Source organism: Myxine glutinosa, chromosome 7 (genome assembly GCF_964187855.1).
Source record: "Myxine glutinosa chromosome 7, kmMyxGlut1.1, whole genome shotgun sequence".
NCBI classification, from domain to species: domain Eukaryota; kingdom Metazoa; phylum Chordata; class Myxini; order Myxiniformes; family Myxinidae; genus Myxine; species Myxine glutinosa.
Genome location: NC_136267.1, coordinates 174,793,830 through 174,814,062, shown reverse-complemented (window position 1 = coordinate 174,814,062; position 20,233 = coordinate 174,793,830).

Sequence of the window (20,233 nt, the reverse complement as noted above, 5' to 3'; positions counted from 1 at the left end):
TATCGAAGCACGTGATATGTAAAGGAAAAAAAGAAAAAAAAAACACCTTTAGAGGCCATTTTTCCCCGCAAGCGGGGGTTGGCCTTTTTCGGGGACCGTGGTTGTTGTTGTTTTTCGGTCCCCTTTTTGAAGCAATGTTTTACGGCCGGATGCCCTTCCTGACGCCAACCCTTTTTGCCGCCTTTAACGACAAACAGGGAATTACCAGTGAACTGGTACTCAATTACCGACCTCGGAAGGATGACAGGCTGAGTCAACCCCCCTGGCGTTAATTCAGCGATCGACCGAGATTCGAACCCAGGATCCGAGGATCCTAAGCCGGCACCCGAGCCGATAACCCAACACCAGGGTTTGTAAAGGCATTTGTAAATGTAAAGCTCTAATGTAAAGTTATATGTAAAGGGAGACAGCTCTAATTTCCTGTTTGGCATTGAGGACCTCCATCCATTGTTGAGAAAGCAGAAGCAGCATGTCCAGAGTAGAGTGACCAGGTCTGAAACCAAATTGATGATCACAGATCAAGCCATTGGAGAGGAGGAAAGATTTCATATCTGAAGCAATGATGGATTCCATGACTTTGCTGATAATTTGGAGAAGGCTGATTGGTCTGTAGTTGCTGGGATCTGTTTTTGCACCTTTTTTGTGCAAAGCGGTGATGTTGGCAGATTTCCAAGCAGATGGCAGATGACCTTGAGCAAAAGAGAGGGTGAAGAGAACAGAGAGAGGGAGTGAAAGAGCGGGAGAACAAGATTTTAGGACCCGTGGGCTGATGCCGTCAGGTCCAGTTGCAGAATCAGAGTCGAGGGTTGACAGAAACTTTTCTACCTCGTCAGGAGGAAAGGACACAGAGTCTAGGAGCAGCTGGGTACGACTGGGTACGGTGGGTACAGAGAGAGATGGGTTTTGGACACAAGATTTAGAGGCAAACACAGAGTTGAGGCATTCAGCTTTTTCACGTGCGGAGTCAGCCGTGTGGCCGTTTGAGGTGAGGGAGGGGATGGAGGGGGAACAAACACCAGAAACAGATTTTTTCCAGATGCCACCAAGATTTGGAAGAGGGAGACAGATAAGAGAGTTCTGTCCTGAGAACGGAGAGATATTGTTTCCTGGCTCTCCTGAGGGTGGACACACACTTGTTTCGGACTTTGTGGAAGGAAATGAGATTTCCTTCTGTTGGATTTGCTTTCCAGGAGACGAAAGCAAGTTGTTTCTGGGCAATAGCCTCACCACAAGATTCCGTGTACCATGGATGGGAAGAAGGGTGTGACAACTGAAGACGAGATGGGATAAATCTGTGCATGAGAGAGAGCAATTTACTTTGGAAGATTTCCCAGGATGAGTTGATGTCAGAGGCGGTAGAGATGGGAGACCAGTCCAGATGATTGATGGCTGCTTGAAGACCGTGCCAGTTAGCCTGAGTGAAATGCCAGACTCGTCGACGCTGAGGAGACTCTCTGAGAATGGTCAGAGAGATGTCCACTTTAACAAGCACATGATCAGATGAGCCGATTGGAGCAGAAGAAGAGCAGCAGACATTTTCAGGGAAGTTAGTCATAACCAAGTCCAGAAGAGAAGATGCTCCGTTGACTGAGATCCAGGTTGGGAAATTGACAGATTGTGTCAGTCCCAGTGAGTCACAAGAGTCCTTTGCTGAAGAGCCATGGCTGGTGAGAGAGGTACCCACACCCAGCCAACTGGCATGATGACAGTTGAAATCACCACATATGAGGAAGAGAGAGATGGGATGGGTAGATAGAAGTTGGTCCATATTATCAGACAGCGAGATGCAGAAGGAGTCATCACTGTTTGGTGGACGGTACAACACACATATGAACAAAAGGTGGGAGCGAAGGGGAAGCCGTAGCCAAAGGTATTCCTGGGGGTGAGGTGGAGAGAGGGCAGTGCAGGGCGAGTGAGGAAGAGAGTTTTTTTTATAAAGATAGCAAGTCCCCTCCAGGACGAGGCAACAGAGAATGCACCCCCTTATCCCCAGCAGCAGGGTGCATTCTCTGTTGCTGGTGATAAGGGGGTGCATTCTTTGTTGCTGGGGATAAGGGGGTGCATTCTCTGTTTCTGGGGATAAGGGGGTGCATTCTCTGTTGCTGGGCATAAGGGGGTGCATTCTCTGTTGCTGGGGATAAGGAGGTGCATTCTCTGTTGCTGGGGATAAGGGGGTGCATTCTCTGTTGCTGGGGATAAGGGGGTGCATTCTCTGTTGCTGGGGATAAGGGGGTGCATTCTCTGTTGCTGGGGATAAGGGGGTGCATTCTCTGTTGCTGGGGATAAGGGGGTGCATTCTCTGTTGCTGGGGATAAGGGGGTGCAATCTCTGCTGCTGGGCATAAGGGGGTGCATTCTCTGTTGCTGGGGATAAGGGGGTGCATTCTCTGTTGCTGGGGATAAGGGGGTGCATTCTCTGTTGCTGCAGATAAGGGGGTGCATTCTCTGTTGCTGGGGATAAGGGGGTGCATTCTCTGTTGCTGGGCATAAGGGGGTGCATTCTCTGTTGCTGGGGATAAGGGGGTGCATTCTCTGTTGCTGGGGATAAGCGGGTGCATTCTCTGTTGCTGGGGATAAGGGGGTGCATTCTCTGTTGCTGGGGATAAGGGGGTGCATTTTCTGTTGCTGGGGATAAGGGGGTGCATTCTCTGTTGCTGGGGATAAGAGGGTGCATTCTCTGTTGCTGGGGATAAGGGGGTGCATTATCTGTTGCTGGGGATAAGGGGGTGCATTCTCTGTTGCTGGGGATAAGGGGGTGCATTCTCATTTCTCTGTTGCTGGGGATAAGGGGGTGCATTCTCTGTTGCTGGGCATAAGGGGGTGCATTCGCTGTTGCTGGGCATAAGGGGGTGCATTCTCTGTTGCTGGGGATAAGGGGGTGCATTCTCTGTTGCTGGGGATAAGGGGGTGCATTCTCTGTTGCTGGGGATGAGGGGGTGCATTCTCTGTTGCTGGGGATAAGGGGGTGCATTCTCTGTTGCTGGGGATAATGGGGTGCATTCTCTGTTGATGCGCATAAGGGGGTGCATTCTCTGTTGCTGGGCATAAGGGGGTGCATTCTCTGTTGCTGGGGATAAGGGGGTGCATTCTCTGTTGTTGTGGATAAGGGGGTGCATTCTCTGTTGCTGGGCATAAGGGGGTGCATTCTCTGCTGCTGGCCATAAGGGGGTGCATTCTCTGTTGCTGGGGATAAGGGGGTGCATTCTCTGTTGCTGGGGATAAGGTGGTGCATTCTCTGTTGCTGGGCATAAGGGGGTGCATTCTCTGTTGCTGGGCATAAGGGGGTGCGTTGCTGGATATAAGGGGGTGCATTTTCTGTTGCTGGACATAAGGGGGTGCATTCTCTGTTGCTGGGGATAAGGGGGAGCATTTTCTGTTGCTGGGGATAAGGGGGTGCATTCTCTGTTGCTGGGCATAAGGGGGTGCATTCTCTGTTGCTGGGCATAAGGGGGTGCATTCTCTGTTGCTGGGGATAACGGGGTGCATTTTCTGTTGCTAGGCATAAGGGGGTGCATTCTCTGTTGCTGGGCATAAGGGGGTGCATTTTCTGTTGCTGGGGATAAGGGGTTGCATTTTCTGTTGCTGGGGATAAGGGGGTGCATTTTCTGTTGCTGGGCATAAGGGGGTGCATTTTCTGTTGCTGGGCATAAGGGGGTGCATTCTCTGTTGGTGGGGATAAGGGGGTGCATTCTCTGTTGCTGGGGATAAGGGTGTGCATTCTCTGTTGCTGAGGTTAAGGGGGTGCATTCTCTGTTGCTGGGGATAAGGGGGTGCATTCTCTGTTGCTGGGCATAAAGGGGTGCATTCTCTGTTGCTGGGCATCAGGGGGTGCATTCTCTGTTGCTGGGCATAAGGGGGTGCATTCTCTGTTGCTGGGCATAAGGGGGTGCATTTTCTGTTGCTGGGCATAAGGGGGTGCATTCTCTGTTGCTGGGCATAAGGGGGTGCATTCTCTGTTGCTGGGCATAAGGTGTGCATTCTCTGTTGCTGGGCATCAGGGGGTGCATTCTCTGTTGCTGGGCATAAGGGGGTGCATTCTCTGTTTCTGGGGATAAGGGGGTGCATTTTCTGTTGCTGGGCATAAGGGGGTGCATTCTCTGTTGCTGGGCATAAGGGGGTGCATTTTCTGTTGCTGGGGATATGGGGATGCATTCTCTGTTGCTGTGGATAAGGGGGTGCATTCTCTGTTGCTGGGGATAAGGGGGTGCATTCTCTGTTGCTGGGGATAAGGGGGTGCATTTTCTGTTGCTGGGGATAAGGGGGTGCATTTTCTGTTGCTGGGGATAAGGGGGTGCATTCTCTGTTGCTGGGGATAAGGGGGTGCATTGTCTGTTGCTGTGGATAAGGGGGTGCATTTTCTGTTGCTGGGGATAAGGGGGTGCATTTTCTGTTGCTGGGGATAAGGGGGTGCATTCTCTGTTGCTGGGGATAAAGGGGTGCATTCTCTGTTGCTGGGGTTATTTGAAGTACTGACTGAAGTCAGAGAGTCTCAGAGAGTTTTTGCTTCTGGACAGAGTTGGTGGCACATCCTGCCCCACGAGTTCTACTCCAAATTGAGACCTGGAACTTTCCTGCCACCATTCTCTATCTTGCTCAATATTTTTGTGAATGGTTATTGTGTATTCCCCTTAGAGGGTTTAGTTCTTTCACCTTCTGTGTAAGTTATTGCTATTATTTATCCTTTGTCTCATCCAGGATTTCCGTTTCTGTAATTTCTCTCCATTAAAGTTTTTTTTTTTCTCAGGCCTGCATGCGTGTCTGTTTCTGCCATCCTTCCTGCACAAACGGTTTCGGCCTTTTCGAGTATCCCTGGAGGGAAAAATTAGTTAAAATGGGTATAATTAGCGACAACTGCACATTTTACTATTTTTATGAGCCATACACTTTGAGATTGCAGATACATACTGTATATCATACTGAAATACGCAATTTGGTGTCTGTCTGTCTGACCGTGATATATTCATTCATTAATGATCCAATCTCAACTAAACTTGCCAGTGGGGTTAAAGGTCACATGACGGATGTTGTAGCGACTTTATTTGCCACCTTCCCCAAGGATCTTTTCCTCCTTGGACAAATGCCGTGTTGACGTGTATAAATAGCTTGTTGTGACATCTTGTGGGGCTAGCCTACTAGAAGTAAAAAAAAAATTATAAATCACAAACACATACGATTACCTTTTTAAATAGTCGCCACTGCCGTTTAACATTAACTGAAATGGAGGAAACCGGACGTTCTTGAGGCATCATAGTGTATGCTTATCGCATCCCAAACAGACGAACTGACACGAGCTGACTTGACTTGATAGGCCTCTATGTGGCCCACGAGCTAGGCCACAATGATCATTAGCTGACAAATCTGACAAATTATTTGACAAATGATCCTAACAAATCTCACACTCTCACTATGTCTCTCCGAAAAGACCGAATGGACAACCCTCCCATCCACTTTCTCAACAATCCTCTCAAAGAAGTTCTGTCGCTCAAGCTTTTGGCTCTCACTATCTGCCGCCATGATCTTTCTTGGGAAAACCACATTTCCAAGCTGGCCTCCAAAGCCAGTCGCCGACTGGGCATTCTCCGTCATGCGAAGTCCTTCCTTGGCACACCTTAGCTCCTCATCACTTACAAGGCTTTCATCCGCAGCTCAATGGAGTACTGTTCTCCCCTCTGGGCCGGTGCTCCTGCCTCACACCTAGCTCGGCTTCACGCTGTTGAAACCAAAGCGTTCAGAATCATTGGAATCTCCCACAATGAAGCTTACTCTGAGGGCCTCTCACTCACTCACCGCAGGCAGGTTGGTGGTCTTTCTGTCTTCTACCGACTCCTCTCCGGCCTTGCTCCCCCAGCTCTGTCTGTGCTCTGTCCCCCAAATATTCCTACAGGTCGCACAAGATCTGCCTGCAACCCTCTTATGGTTAAACTGCCAAAATCAAGACTATCTGCTCTCCTTCACTCTTTAATTCCTCTTTTGGAACAAACGCCCTCACTCTCTTCAATCCCACTCCTCCCTCCAGGTCTTTAAAACAGCTGTGCCCCACCATCTCTTATCTTCCCCCATCCAAAACCTTGATCTTTTCTACCCCCGCTAATTCACCCCAGATTCACTTTTTTGAAATACCGACTTCCTTCCTGGAGGTCCAAGCAGTGTCCATGTGTTTTTTTTTTACACCTTCCCCCCCCCCCCCCCCCCATTCCCATGCCTCTTTTCCCAAGCCCTCTCCCTCCCACAGATCTCCCGATGTCCCTGCTCGCCATCTTGACTCCCGCTCCCTTTATCATCCGGGTTTTTTGTTTTATGTGTCAGTTTGTCTTTTTGTGATCAATGTTAGCTCTTACACGAGCCTCGATATTGTACACACAAAAAAAAAGCCAATAAAGGTAATGTAGCAAATGTGGCACGCGACATTGGCCCAGACACACTTCCGGCCTCATTGTGATCTTAATTCGATGTATAAACAGAATCCTAACGGTTTGAATTTTTTTCAGGATTGAGACACTCCACCTCCACCTCGAGGATGAACAAACGGTGTTCCATGATCCCAATCAAGAGTGCGGGCAGTTTGAACGCAGAGGTACGTGTAGCCCGTTTGAATGTAGTCGTGTAATCAAATGCACAAACTTGTGGAATCGATTTTTTATTATCATTATTAAAGTGCTTCCAACATATTTCAGGTCTGTTTAACACACCAATTGAACAATAAAACGTGTTTAACTATAGGAAGTTTAAATTGGGAAAGTCCAAGTCTTACGTGTTAAGCGTGCCAACCAAAGGTATAGTTCGTTACATTCAACAGGTATAATAAACATTCTGCGTTGGTGAGTTACCATGGCACAAGACAATACAAATATAATTGCACGTGGTAGCTTTTATGTGTTTTTAAAGTGCATTCTATATTCACATGTGCAGCGATAACACAAAAATTACAGCAGTAACGTAAGAGTGAAAAGTAAATGTCAAAGGTAAAAAGTCTGCAAGCTATTTTGGTGCTTTAGACAGAGGTATCTAAGACTACGGTCGAAAATCTAGATCGACAGGCCTAGGGAAGTAAGCAGTTGATGAATTTCTGGATAGTTTTTCTTGAACAGCGTGGCATCTATGGTTGTATCAAGCGGAGAAGAATGATGTGCCAGTTCACACTGCAGCACATAAAACCCTCTGGGGGAACTTGGGATGGCACTAGAAACAACCTTAATTAGTCGGGAAAGAAAGAAAACTTTAGCACTTTCTACTCTTTTGTTAAACCTCTGACCTCCTGGTCATCCTCTGTACCAATAAAAGTGGGCAAGGGTTTTAAATTAATATATAATGCGACAAATTATGCACAACTTCAACAATCTTTGTGATTTTGTTATCACAATTCAATCACACAACTTTGTGATTGATGTTAGCCCTTTTCATGAGCCTCGATCTTGTATCCAAAAAAAAAAAAAAAAATCTGCGAGATTATGTAATATAATGGTTTACAAGACAACTACACGGTGTTACAAGAGAGATCTCTACCCTGCTGCTATGATTAGGCCACAAACTTACACCGATGGACTCGTCTACTTCTGCACACGGTTCCATGTTGACAGTCCCAGTAAATTGACGTCACATTAAAGTTTGGCTCCTGTTGAATGAGGAAAGGCTGCTGTGAGCAATGGACGTTGGATGTTGTGAGAGATTTTGATAAATACATTTCATGGAGCATGGAGACACATAGACTGTACTTTGTAAAATTCGCTTCATGCGTTTGATGTACGAGATTGTAGCACACTGTTGTCACGTGTTTGTCTGAATCCTACAGTGCAGGAACTAAGAGCAAAGTAAATGCAAATCATTGTGAATTACCTGCATTGTTGCAGTAACAGCGTGGACCAGATTGTGATGAGATAATAAAGGGTGAGCCATTGTTTTGAAGCCGTGGGTGGATGACTCATTTGCATGGGGGGAGGAGAGGAGGTTATCAGACGTTTGCAAATGGCAGAGACACCTGGACAGGTAAGGGAAAAGATGACAGTATATGGTTTGCCGGGCAGGCAGAAGCCCTCTTGTGTGCGGCTGGTTATTTCTGATCAGCTGCTTTTTGTTCCTATAAAAGAGGAGGCCCGGGTAAATTGCAGGGAGTAAACAAAAGAAGAGTCGACAGTCTCAAAGGTGTGGATGGCGACGACTGGACCTGCAACCTGGCCTACACTGGGCTATACAAATAGTGTTTCCAAACCCCTTGCCCGCATTTCTTCTTCCACCACCTTTAGCCAAGTCTTTCTCGGTCTTCCCCGTCCCCCACCCCCTCCTACATTCATTTCCATCACTCTTCTCAACGAGTCACTTTCATCCTTCCTCAAACACATGACCAAACCATCTCAACCTGTTCCTCTTCAAGATCCAGCTACTAAAATTTTAAGTGATTCTTCACCATTGGGAGATATGGCCAAAAAGTGTATGTAGCAGGATATCTCAAAACGTTGTCGACAGATTTGGAAGAAACTTGGCGGAGAGACAGTGTATGTGACAAGGAAGAATGGATTCGATTTTGGTGAAGATTCGGATCCAGATCAGATAATTTTAAAGTGATTCTTCACCATTAGGAGATGGGGCTAAAAACAATATATAGCACGATATCTCAAACAGTTATAGACGGATTTGGACAAAACTTGTTGGACAGGTTGCGTATGTGACAAAACTGAATCGATTCAATTTTGGTGAAGATCTGAATATGGATTCGGAAACGAGAATTATTTAATTTTTAAAGTCATTCTTCATCATTGAGAGGTCTGGAGAAAAGCGACATAACATGAAATTTAAAAAAGTTGTGGATGAGTTATGACTAAACTTGGTGGATTCTTTGGTTGGGTGACGAGAACAAGCCGATTAGATTTTGTTTCAGGTCCGAATCCAGATCCGGCCTATCAGTAGGGCACAAAACATAAACTGCTCAGCCTGGCGGAGGTGTGTGCTCTACCGAGTGTCATTCTAGTCGAGTTTTTTATCATCAAAAACAGACAGTAGTGAACAAACATTCGTGTTAAAAGATTGGCTTTTAAAACCTACCCTTATGAAGTGGGACAGACATCTGTACACACACACACACACACACACACACACACACACACACACACACACACACACACACACACACACACACACACAAACTGACATTGTGTTTTATATGGTAGATGTTCTCGAGTGCAAAATAGTTGAGGATAGTTGGTGGGAGTATTTGGCTACAGTTGCCTTCATGGGTCAGATATTTGATGAACAACGAGTTCTGGAGGGATCTTGCTGACATTATCAATTCCCCAAAGCAATGGGATTGACCTTTTGCCTGGTTGAGCTTTTAGGACAGCATGGTCGCAGCAAGGAACCAATAGGTCAGTTGTGGCCAGTGCGAGTCATTGGGGTGTGGTTGGTATTCACCAAAATAATAGCAAACAAATTTACCAAAGTATTGGCACAAACAGTGTTGGGCCACTCACTGTGTTGGTGCGGATACATTCTTGAATTTGTTTGACCTGTTGCACATTACGGTTGTACGTCACAGAGGCTGCTCTAAAAATGGATGGAGCCAGATCTGACCTTTTGGGAAACTGTTATGAACAAGGCTTCAATGTTCTTTTAAAATGCCATTTTTGCTGAAATTGTTGAAACATTTTATTCCCCTTCAGAACCTTTTACAAACTGTTCTTCAGTCTTGGCAGCAATCGCTCAGACACCAACGTTGTTTGCAGAAATCAAATTATGAGGATATGCTTTTATACACGCATGTTAGCAACCATCTAATGCAACATTCGACAATATGGTTGGATTTGAAAACCAAAACTGTCTGTGTGTTTGACTATTTCACTCGTTTTAAGAATATATATAAGGTGCAAAGGAAAATGGTCGTGCCCTGCGTACATGGCGTGAACTCAGTTATGAAAATCCAGTGCCAAAAATAAATAAAGCCAAAAAAAGCGCAATAAGAGATTGCAAACCCTCACCAGGATGTATTTTCAATGATTTTTAAGGTTTTTGTGTTAAAACAAATATGGCGACCGAACCACGTGACCGATGACGTCATCATTTTTTTTCCTAAACTATTTTATTCCTAGATTATGCTCAATAAATTTCACCTTGATCGGATGAAGTTTTGTACTTGTCGAATTATGACGTCATAATGGAGGCACCTGTGACATCATCATTAACATATTTCATTCCCCATGGAGAGTTCTTTACAATGATCCATGTGTAAATTTTTTCCATTCAGCGATTTCCGAGATATAGAGGTGCAAAGTTTTTCGATTTTTCCAAGATGGCGGCCGAACCACGTGACCTATGACGTCAACATTATCATTAAAATATTCTGCAGGTGGAGTTGCACCTGTGCTGAAAATTTGCAGTCAATCGGACCAACGGTTGCAGAGAAAATCATATTTATTCTGTGCGGACAAACAGACAAACAAACAAATGGACTCAAATGCAATACCCTCTCGTCTGGTGAGGGTAACTACAGAGTTCATAACACACCTTATCCCACAGTCTTGAAAAGCAAGGACATTGCGGGGTCTGCGAGCGGCGAAATTGATTGGTCGTGATGACGTAAAATGCCTACTGTTTTGTCCAAGTACTAAATGGAAGAATTTTGAAATTATTAAGAAGGCGATTTGTGTTTACAGTGTTCGGGTATATAATTTAACCGAAATAAAATGAAGACTTTAAAGGTTGTAGACTTCTTTTTTTCGGAAGTTTACCGCTACAATTCAGCGCCTTTTACACCACCTTATCTAACACATTATGTTAGTTATTCGTGCCTGTTGTTCGTGTCCTTTATGACGTCCTTAAAAACGGTAAGTTTCTTGTTCAGAATGATTTTACATTTTCTTTGACTTCCAGACAGGCAGACAGTTAAAAGGTTTCTCACTCCTGTCTGCGTAAGTGCAGTCGGGACAAATTCAGAGCCAAAGCACTGAAGAAGTGCAGGTTCCTTTTCCGATTTGTGTTGAAAATATAATATTCAATTGAAATGAAGTTGCTCCTCGATCATAAACTGATGTTTGTGGATGGACGGACAGAGAGAAACAAACCAATTGCTTAACCCCACTTTTTGCTTCGCGTGCGCGGAGTCATAACAAATGTTATCGATGGGATTTCAGAATCACGTGTTATGTGTTCCTGGATTATCCTCAAAACTCTAGGCATGAGGAAGTCCCTGTTAATTGCATTTGTCCAGGTCTCATGTTGTCGTTGATGAAGATCCATATTTTTCTGTTCCTTGTGAAGAGCAATTTTTTTCTATTTCATAAAATGCAAATTTGGGGATGTCTACTGCCCTATTCTAACAGCTGTGAACTGCACAGGTGTTTTTACCATGATAGTGTGAAAGGATTATGTTGTTTGTCTCAGAAGAGGGCAGAAAGGTAAACTAAGCCCGGATCTTGTTACATCATATGAAATCTGTCAATTAGCTGTTGTTGTTACAACTGTACAAACTAGCTGTACATAATCAACAAGCATTCTGAGTATTGCGGTGCAATACATGTCCCCTACCGGCAGTCTGTCGTCTGGAAAAATGTTGGGGCAGCCTGCACGTATTCCACTGTGTGAATTATATAATTACCAACTCACGGTCTGATGTAATTCGGCTAAAAAATATCCGATTTGCACCAAATAAAGTTAAGGAATGGTTGCACAGACCCCTACTTCTCACTAAAAGGGGAAAAAGAATGTAAATCTGAGTTAAAATAAGCCCGCAAGGTCGCACCGTGGAGCAGCCTGCACGTATTGCACTATGTGTGAATTATATAATTACCAACTCACGGTCTGAGGTAACTCGGCTAAAAAGTATCCAATTTGCACCAAATAAAGTTTATGAATGGTTGCACAGACCCCTACTTCTCAATAAAAGTGGAAACAGAATGTAAATTGGAGTTAAAACAAGGAATATTAACAGCTTTGACTTACCGCACTCCAAATTATAGTCCGGAAAACTGTTGGGGAAATTACCAAAGTTCAAAGTGCCATAACTTTGTCAAAAATGATCGAAACGTCGTGAAGTTCGAACTTGATCTGTAACTTATCATGAGGAAACCATGTGCCAAGTTTGAAATAATTAGCATTAAGAGTTTAGAAAAAAAGTCCGGAAAGCTGTTCTTTGCGTGACGGACGGACAGACGGAGGGACGGAGTGCAAACCTATAGTCCCCTCCGGTGTACACCGGTAGGGGACTAATAAGAAATTACCAAAATAATGCAATCATACAAATAAACACCACAGCACACATAGCTCAGTGATTCGAGGTAGGCCAACGAGCTGTTGTAACCTTCAAAAAATTGCCAATCAGGTCTGGTGCCTACAACAGGTGAGTGAGTTACCTTTCACATGGTGGCAGAAGGCAAACTGACCTGTCTGCATTTCGATGGTAAATATCCAAAAAGTATAATTCTAAAAGAGTTGGCTATGCATGTTCTGTTAACCTGCTTCAGGTGAGCTGTATGATTTGCATTTCCTGCGACAGGTAGGAATTCTGGAGTAAGGATATATCACAGGTATGTAAGGCTAACTTATCAGTTCCTGCATCTTAAACATGTTGTGATACCTAAAGTATATCTATGTCGTATTTTTGTTTCAAAATACTGTGTTTCATCTGCGGTAACAAACATACCTGTGCATTTAAAAATAAATGATTCAGTGAGGGGAAGTATTCATTTCAAATGCAGCCCGTAGATGCTGGTTGCATCATTGCTGGGAGTTCGGCTGTGCCACTGATGCAGTGCCCCCTGTAGGTTAGGGCAGGAATTTGGAATTTGTTCATGGTGCCGGCGAATTCCGGCAGATGGGACACTAATTCAACGTCCATCGGAGGTACGGCACACACATTGATGATTCACCGAGCCTGTGAAACACCAGGATGACACTTTATAGCTGGGTCAGGATTCGAACCCAGGCTAAATGGCACAGAGGTTGTATGCATACATCTCGGCCATCCTGCTAGCTCAGAGGAGGTATGAAAAGGTTAGATGATTCAATGACCCTCATTGTCACAACCTTAATAGTTGAAACTAAAAAGTCAATAAACTGTTGAGCCTAATTTCATCACCTGCATACCTGTTAAATCTCAGGAAGAACAGGATTTCATCAAATCCTGGGAGATCCTCACAATCTTCCAGATTCATAAAACGAAAGTAACTCTAAAACCAAAGGATATATTTTCTGAAACAACAGGAATGTTTTACATGCGTTCATGACCTGATTGAACTCAGCCATGGTGAATTATTGCTGTTACATCACTTCCTTTACTCCAACTTGGTTCACTTCCAACATCCTTTACTCACACCCAAGGTAGATACCTTCCGATATTGGAAGTTCCCCTCACTGTTCCCATGTAAATTTACAGGGTGGCCTGAAAGTCACTTTACCCCTGCAAAATTTCCGGCACCTCCCTCCCTCGGCGTGATTTGCAGTAACATTAACTCATTGATGCGGGAACTACCAGACAACTCTTTCTGGGGACCATGGCCTTGTTATCTGGAGACCATGGCCACTTGTTATCTGGGGACCATGGCCCCTTGCTATCTGGGGACCATGGCCTTGCTATCTGGGGACCATGGCCTTGTTATCTGTGCACCATGGCCCCTTGCTATCTGGGGACCATGGCCCCTTGCTATCTGGGGACCATGGCCCCTTGCTATCTGGGTACCATGGCCCCTTGCTATCTGGGTACCATGGCCCCTTGCTATCTGGGGACCATGGCCTTGTTATCTGTGCACCATGGCCCCTTGCTATCTGGGGACCATGGCCCCTTGCTATCTGGGGACCATGGCCTTGTTATCTGTGCACCATGGCCCCTTGCTATCTGGGGACCATGGCCCCTTGCTATCTGGGTACCATGGCCCCTTGCTATCTGGGGACCATGGCCTTGTTATCTGTGCACCATGGCCCCTTGCTATCTGGGGACCATGGCCCCTTGCTATCTGGGTACCATGGCCCCTTGCTATCTGGGTACCATGGCCCCTTGCTATCTGGGGACCATGGCCTTGTTATCTGTGCACCATGGCCCCTTGCTATCTGGGGACCATGGCCCCTTGCTATCTGGGGACCATGGCCTTGTTATCTGTGCACCATGGCCCCTTGCTATCTGGGGACCATGGCCCCTTGCTATCTGGGTACCATGGCCCCTTGCTATCTGGGGACCATGGCCTTGTTATCTGTGCACCATGGCCCCTTGCTATCTGGGGACCATGGCCCCTTGTTATATTGGGACCATGGCCACTTGTTATCTGGGGACCATGGCCCCTTGTTATCTGGGGACCATGGCCCCTTGTTATCTGTGCACCATGGCCCCTTGCTATCTGGGGATCATGGCCCCTTGCTATCTGGGGACCATGGCCCCTTGCTATCTGGGGACCATGTGCAATTGCATGCTTTGCACACCCCTAACGCCACCTCTGGGCCTGCATCAAAAAAATGGCCACTGGCAAAAAGGTCAGATATAGCTGGGGGAATGTTTGCTCTTTACAAAGTCAATAATTAAGGCACAATGAACTAGTAAAGTCGCCAAATACAGGCTCGTGGCCTTGGGCCTTCCTTATTGAGCAGGCACATAGCAGTTGGTGTTGCCTCCATTTTTGAATGTGGATCTTCCCAACCTCAACCAGTTTTTCATGAACTATTTGCATAATTACTCCCGCCAGGGAGTAATGCATTCGATCGTGTCCGTGTGTGTGTGTGTTCGTGTGTTTGTGAACAAGATATCTGGAAACGTTCTGAACGGATTTGGATGAAAGTTGGTGGGATGATTGCCCTTGGGATGAGGAAGAATTGATTAGTTTTTGGTGAAGCTCAGGATATTATTCCGGATCCAGGAATTTTTTGAAGGATTTTTTTACCATTGGAAGATAGGGCTCAGCAGCGGCCACCCACGGCGGGAGTAAGCGCTCTACTGAGTGGCGTTCTAGTTTACGGAAGTGTAAGGTGCAGAAGTTAAATGTACAAAACTGTAAAGTGTGAAGAACAAAAATATGGAAGAATTGTCCACTTCTCAACCCTGTCTCCTGTATAAGCAATGTGGATGCACCGGTCTTAACCTAACACCACCATACAAAGTACGCTTTGGAACATTGGTTCCATGACTTATGGCCAGCCATCATCTTACTATAATTCACCAAATGTCCGTCTGTCCGTCTGTCCGTCTGTTCCCAGGTACCGCAAAAACGGCTGAACCGATCGCAACGAAATTTTGGGTGGGTAATCCTGGGAACCCCTGGAGGAAAATCGGCTGTTGTTTTTCCAATTTTTTCAATTTTCCAGTTTTTCCAAAGACGATGGAAAAATATTTACCGATATGAACAGTGATTTGGCTTTTGTTGAAATTCTACAAATACTGTTTAGATTTTGATGATTTGCGTGTGATATGATTTAACGGATGTTTATATGAATTGTTTAAAATTAAAAAGCCTTCAATTTCTGATATTTTGCCTTTTCATTTGGGCCTCTCAATTGAAGCCCATGAGAGAGGGTACCATTGCTAGTACTTTAAAATACACAATTTGGTGTCTGTCTGTCTGTCTGACGATTTTTGACTGTGATACATTCGGTCATTACTTAAGAAATCTCAACCAAACTTCACATGGAGACCAAGGGTCACACGATGGAGTTTGTAGCGCTTTAACTTCCCCTAGGGGTTTTCCCCACCAAGGGGGTTGTGTGTTAAGGTGTATATCCGTGTTAAGCTAGTTTATCATGGCGTTTTTCAAAAGCTGCTTGTAATAACAAAAGTAATAACAATGCTGAATATAATAGCGTAATATTAATGTTATTACAAAACAATATTAATGCTAATAATATCCCCCTCTCAAAGGGGGTTTTCCTCCTTGAATAAATGCCGTGTTAACGTGTATAAATAGCTTATCGTGCCTCTTTCGTGGGAGCAACGGCCTCTACCAGGAGTGAAGATATTATAAACTATAAGCACGTATGATTACCTTTTTAAACAGTAGCTAATGCTGTTAAACACTAGGCTGAAAGAAATTTGGAGGAATCCCGACATCCGTGAGGCAATCTATGCTTATCACGTCGATGATCGCACCTGATTGTAGATCTACTGTAGTTTATATACCCCACAAGGGTAAATATCATGACCCTTCCTGCTACTTCCGTGGCGTTTTGTTCCAAGGCCGCCTCTAATAACAGAAGTAATAACAACAATAATGATGATAATAGCATAATATTAATGTTATTACACAACAAAATCCCCCCCTCCCCAAAGGGGTTTTGTGACTTGCGATATGGTTTTATGACCCCCCTCCCCCACACCCTGCCCCCCGACACCCTCACAGAAGTAAATTTCACTATAGGGAATTTCGAATGGTGAGGCTCTCACTGTCTGATGTTTTCAATGACCTAATCTAACATAAGTAACAGTAATAATAATTGGCAAAAATAATAAGGATGATAACATGACTCTCCCAGTCATGGTATTTAAGTTATTTACCAAGCCATGACCAGAGATTGCAGACCCTCACCAGGACGTGCGTGGCCTTGTCCTTTGGGTCCCTGGGGTCGTTTGTGTCTTCTGGGTCCTCTGGGTATATTTGGTCCTCAGGCTCTTTTGGGTCCTCGGGGTCTTTTGAATATTTGGGAGGGGTATTTAAGGGTCTTTTGGTGTCTTTTGGGTCCTCTGGGTTTTTTTGCATCTATGGGGCCTTTTGCGGTATTTAAGTGTCTTCGGGTATTTTAGGTCCTCTGGGTCTTTTGTGTCTCAAAGGGTATTAGGCTTCTAAGGCGCTAAAGAGTTTTAGTTGTCTTAGTGAGTATTCGGGGTCGTAAGAGTTTTTAGGATCTTTCTGGTCATTATGGTCATCGTAGTCTTAATGGGGCTCATTGTTGTAAAGGTTCGTCGGTGTCTTCGGGGTCGTAAAGGGCTTTATGGTTTGAATGCAATTAATACACATACTCACATTTTGTGCGAACAAACAAATGCAATATTTTGTGACCCAAATGCAATACCCTCTCCTCTTACGAGGGTAACAACTACAATAAATATAAACAGCTACTATATGGGAACTCAGCATTAATATGTGTATGCAGTTAGGTACCAACACCACCGAAGGTGGATGGAGGGTATGTTTTCACCCTTGTGTGTTTGTCTGTGAGCAGGATATCTCAAAACGTTATGTACAGATTCAGACGATATTTGGCAGAGAGATAGCGTATGTGACAAGGACGAAATGATTAGATTTTGAAGAAGATTCGGATTCGGATCCGGATCCGGCTCGTATAATTTTTTAAGTGATTCTTCACTATTGAGTGATTGGGCCAAAAACGATACATAACAGAATATCTCAAAAAGTTGTGGACGGATTTGGACAAAACTTGGGAACTTGGTGGACAGGTTGGGTGTCTGACAAGGACGATTCGATTCTGGCGAAGATCTAAATATGGATTCAGATACGAGAAATATTTAATTTTTTTTAGTGATTCTTCACCATTGAGAGAGAGATCGGGCGAAAAGCGATATGTAGCATTATGTTTCGAAAAGTTATGAACGAGTGATGACTAAACTTGGTGGACGAGTTGATTAGGTGATAAGAAGAAGCCTATTAGATTTTGGTTCACGTCTGAATCCAGATCCACCCTATCAGTGGGATATAAAACATAACCTGTTCAGCCTGGCAGAGGTATGCTCTCTGCCGAGTGCCGTTCTCGTTTGAGAAGTATTTCTTTGTTTGACTTTTCTGCACTCCTAAATCACGAGTTGGAATGAATTCAAAAGTACTGGTTGCATTTGGTATATGCCCGGGAAGGTTTTAATTTGGTAAAAAAAAAAAATCATAATCCTTGGGATTCAGGGTAGGGGAGGACCCCAATTCTCTCTCTCTGTAAATATGTATGGTCTGGCGCCACTTCCGGTGTAAGAAAGTATTACAAGTCACAATAAAATACGCCGGTTCTGGGGGAATCAACCCATCCGTAATTCTAGTGGAATCAACCCGGATCCATAATTCTGGCGGAATCAACCCGGATCCATAATTCTGGGAGAATCAACCCGGCTCCGTAATTCTGGGGGAATCAACCCGGATCCATAATTCTGGGGGAATCAACCTGGATCCATAATTCTGGGGGAATCAACCCGGTTCCATAATTCTGGGGGAATCAACCCGGATCCATAATTCTGGGGGAATCAACCCGGATCCATAGTTCTGGGGGAATCAACCTGGATCCAAAATTCTGGGGGAATCAACCCGGATTCATAATTCTGGGGGAAATAAACATGGATCCGTAATTCTGGGGGAATCAACCCGGATCCATAATTCTGGGGGAATCAACCTGGATCCATAATTCTGGGGGAAATAAACACGGATCCGTAATTCTGGGGGAATTTACCGATCCATAATTCTGGTGGATTTACCGATCCATAATTCTGGGGAAATTTACCCATCCATAATTCTGGGGGAATTTACCGATCCATAATTCTGGTGGATTTTCCGATCCATAATTCTGGGGGAATTTACCGATCCATAATTCTGGGGGAATTTACCGATCCATAATTCTGGGGGAATTTACCGATCCATAATTCTGGTGGATTTTCCGATCCATAATTCTGGGGGAATTTACCGATCCATAATTCTGGTGGATTTACCGATCCATAATTCTGGGGAAATTTACCGATCCATAATTCTGGTGGATTTACCAATCCATAATTCTGGGGGAATTTACCAATCCATAATTCTGGGGGAATTTACAGATCCATAATTCTGGTGGATTTACCGATCCATAATTCTGGGGGAATTTACCGATCCATAATTCTGAGGGAATTTACTGATCCATAATTCTGGGGGAATTTACTGATCCATAATTCTGGGGGATTTACCAATCCATAATTCTGGGGGATTTACTGATCCATAATTCTGGGGGATTTACTGATCCATAATTCTGGGGGATTGACCGATCCATAATTCTGGGGAAATTTGCCAATCCATAATTCTGGGGGAATTTACCGATCCATAATTCTGGGGGAATTTACTGATCCATAATTCTGGGGGATTTACCAATCCATAATTCTGGGGGATTTACTGATCCATAATTCTGGGGGATTTACTGATCCATAATTCTGGGGGATTGACCGATCCATAATTCTGGGGAAATTTGCCAATCCATAATTCTGGGGCAATTTACCGATCCATAATTCTGGGGGATTTACCGTTCCATAATTCTGGGGGAATTTTCTGATCCATAATTCTGGGGAATTTACCGATCCATAATTCTGGGGGCTTTACCAATCCATAATTCTGGGGGAATTTACCGATCCATAATTCTGGGGGAATTTACCGATCCATAATTCTGGGGGATTTACCAATCCATAATTCTGGGGGAATTTACCGAAACATAATTCTGGGGGATTTACCGATCCATAATTCTGGTGGATTTACCGATCCATAATTCTGGGGGATTTTTTTTTTTTTTTTTTTTGTATACTGAATCGAGGCTCATGAAAGAGCTGACATTTACTTCACAAACAAATCAACCAGACAAACAAAATATATAAAAAGAGGGAGCGGAAGACAAGAGAAGGGGAAGCACACAAACACTTGAGAGCACACAACATTTAAGAGCAGGGAGATGTGTGGGAGGGAGAGGGCTTGGGGGGAGGAGGCGTGGGAAGGGGAGGGGGGGAGGCGTGGGAAGGGGGGGGAGGAGGCGTGGGAAGGGGGGGGGGAGAAGTATAAAACCCAAGGACTTCCAGGACAGAAGTTGGTATTTCAAAAAAGTGGAATTGGGGTGAAATTAGCGGGGATAGAAAAGATCAAGGTTTTGGATTGGGGAAGATAAGAGATGGTGGTGAACAGCTGTTTTAAAGACCTGGAGGGTGGAGTGGGATTGAAGAGAGTGAGGGAGTTTGTTCCAGAGGCGGGAGAAAAGAGGAATGAAGGAGTGAAGGTGAGCAGAGAGTCTTGATTTTGGCAGTTTAACCATAAGAGGGTTGCAGGCAGATCTTGTGCGACCTGTAGGAATATTTGCGGGACAGAGCCCAGACCACCAACCTGCCTGCGGTGAGTGAGTGAGAGGCCCTTGGAGTTAGCTTCATCGCGGGAGATTCCAATGATTCTGAATGCTTTGGTTTCAACAGCGTGAAGACGAGCTAGGTGTGAGGCAGGAGCACCAGCCCAGAGGGGAGAGCAGTATTCCATTGAGCTGCGGATGAAAGCCTTGTATGTGGTGAGGAGCTCAGGTGTGCCAAGGAAGGACTTCCACGACGGAGGATGCCCAGTCGG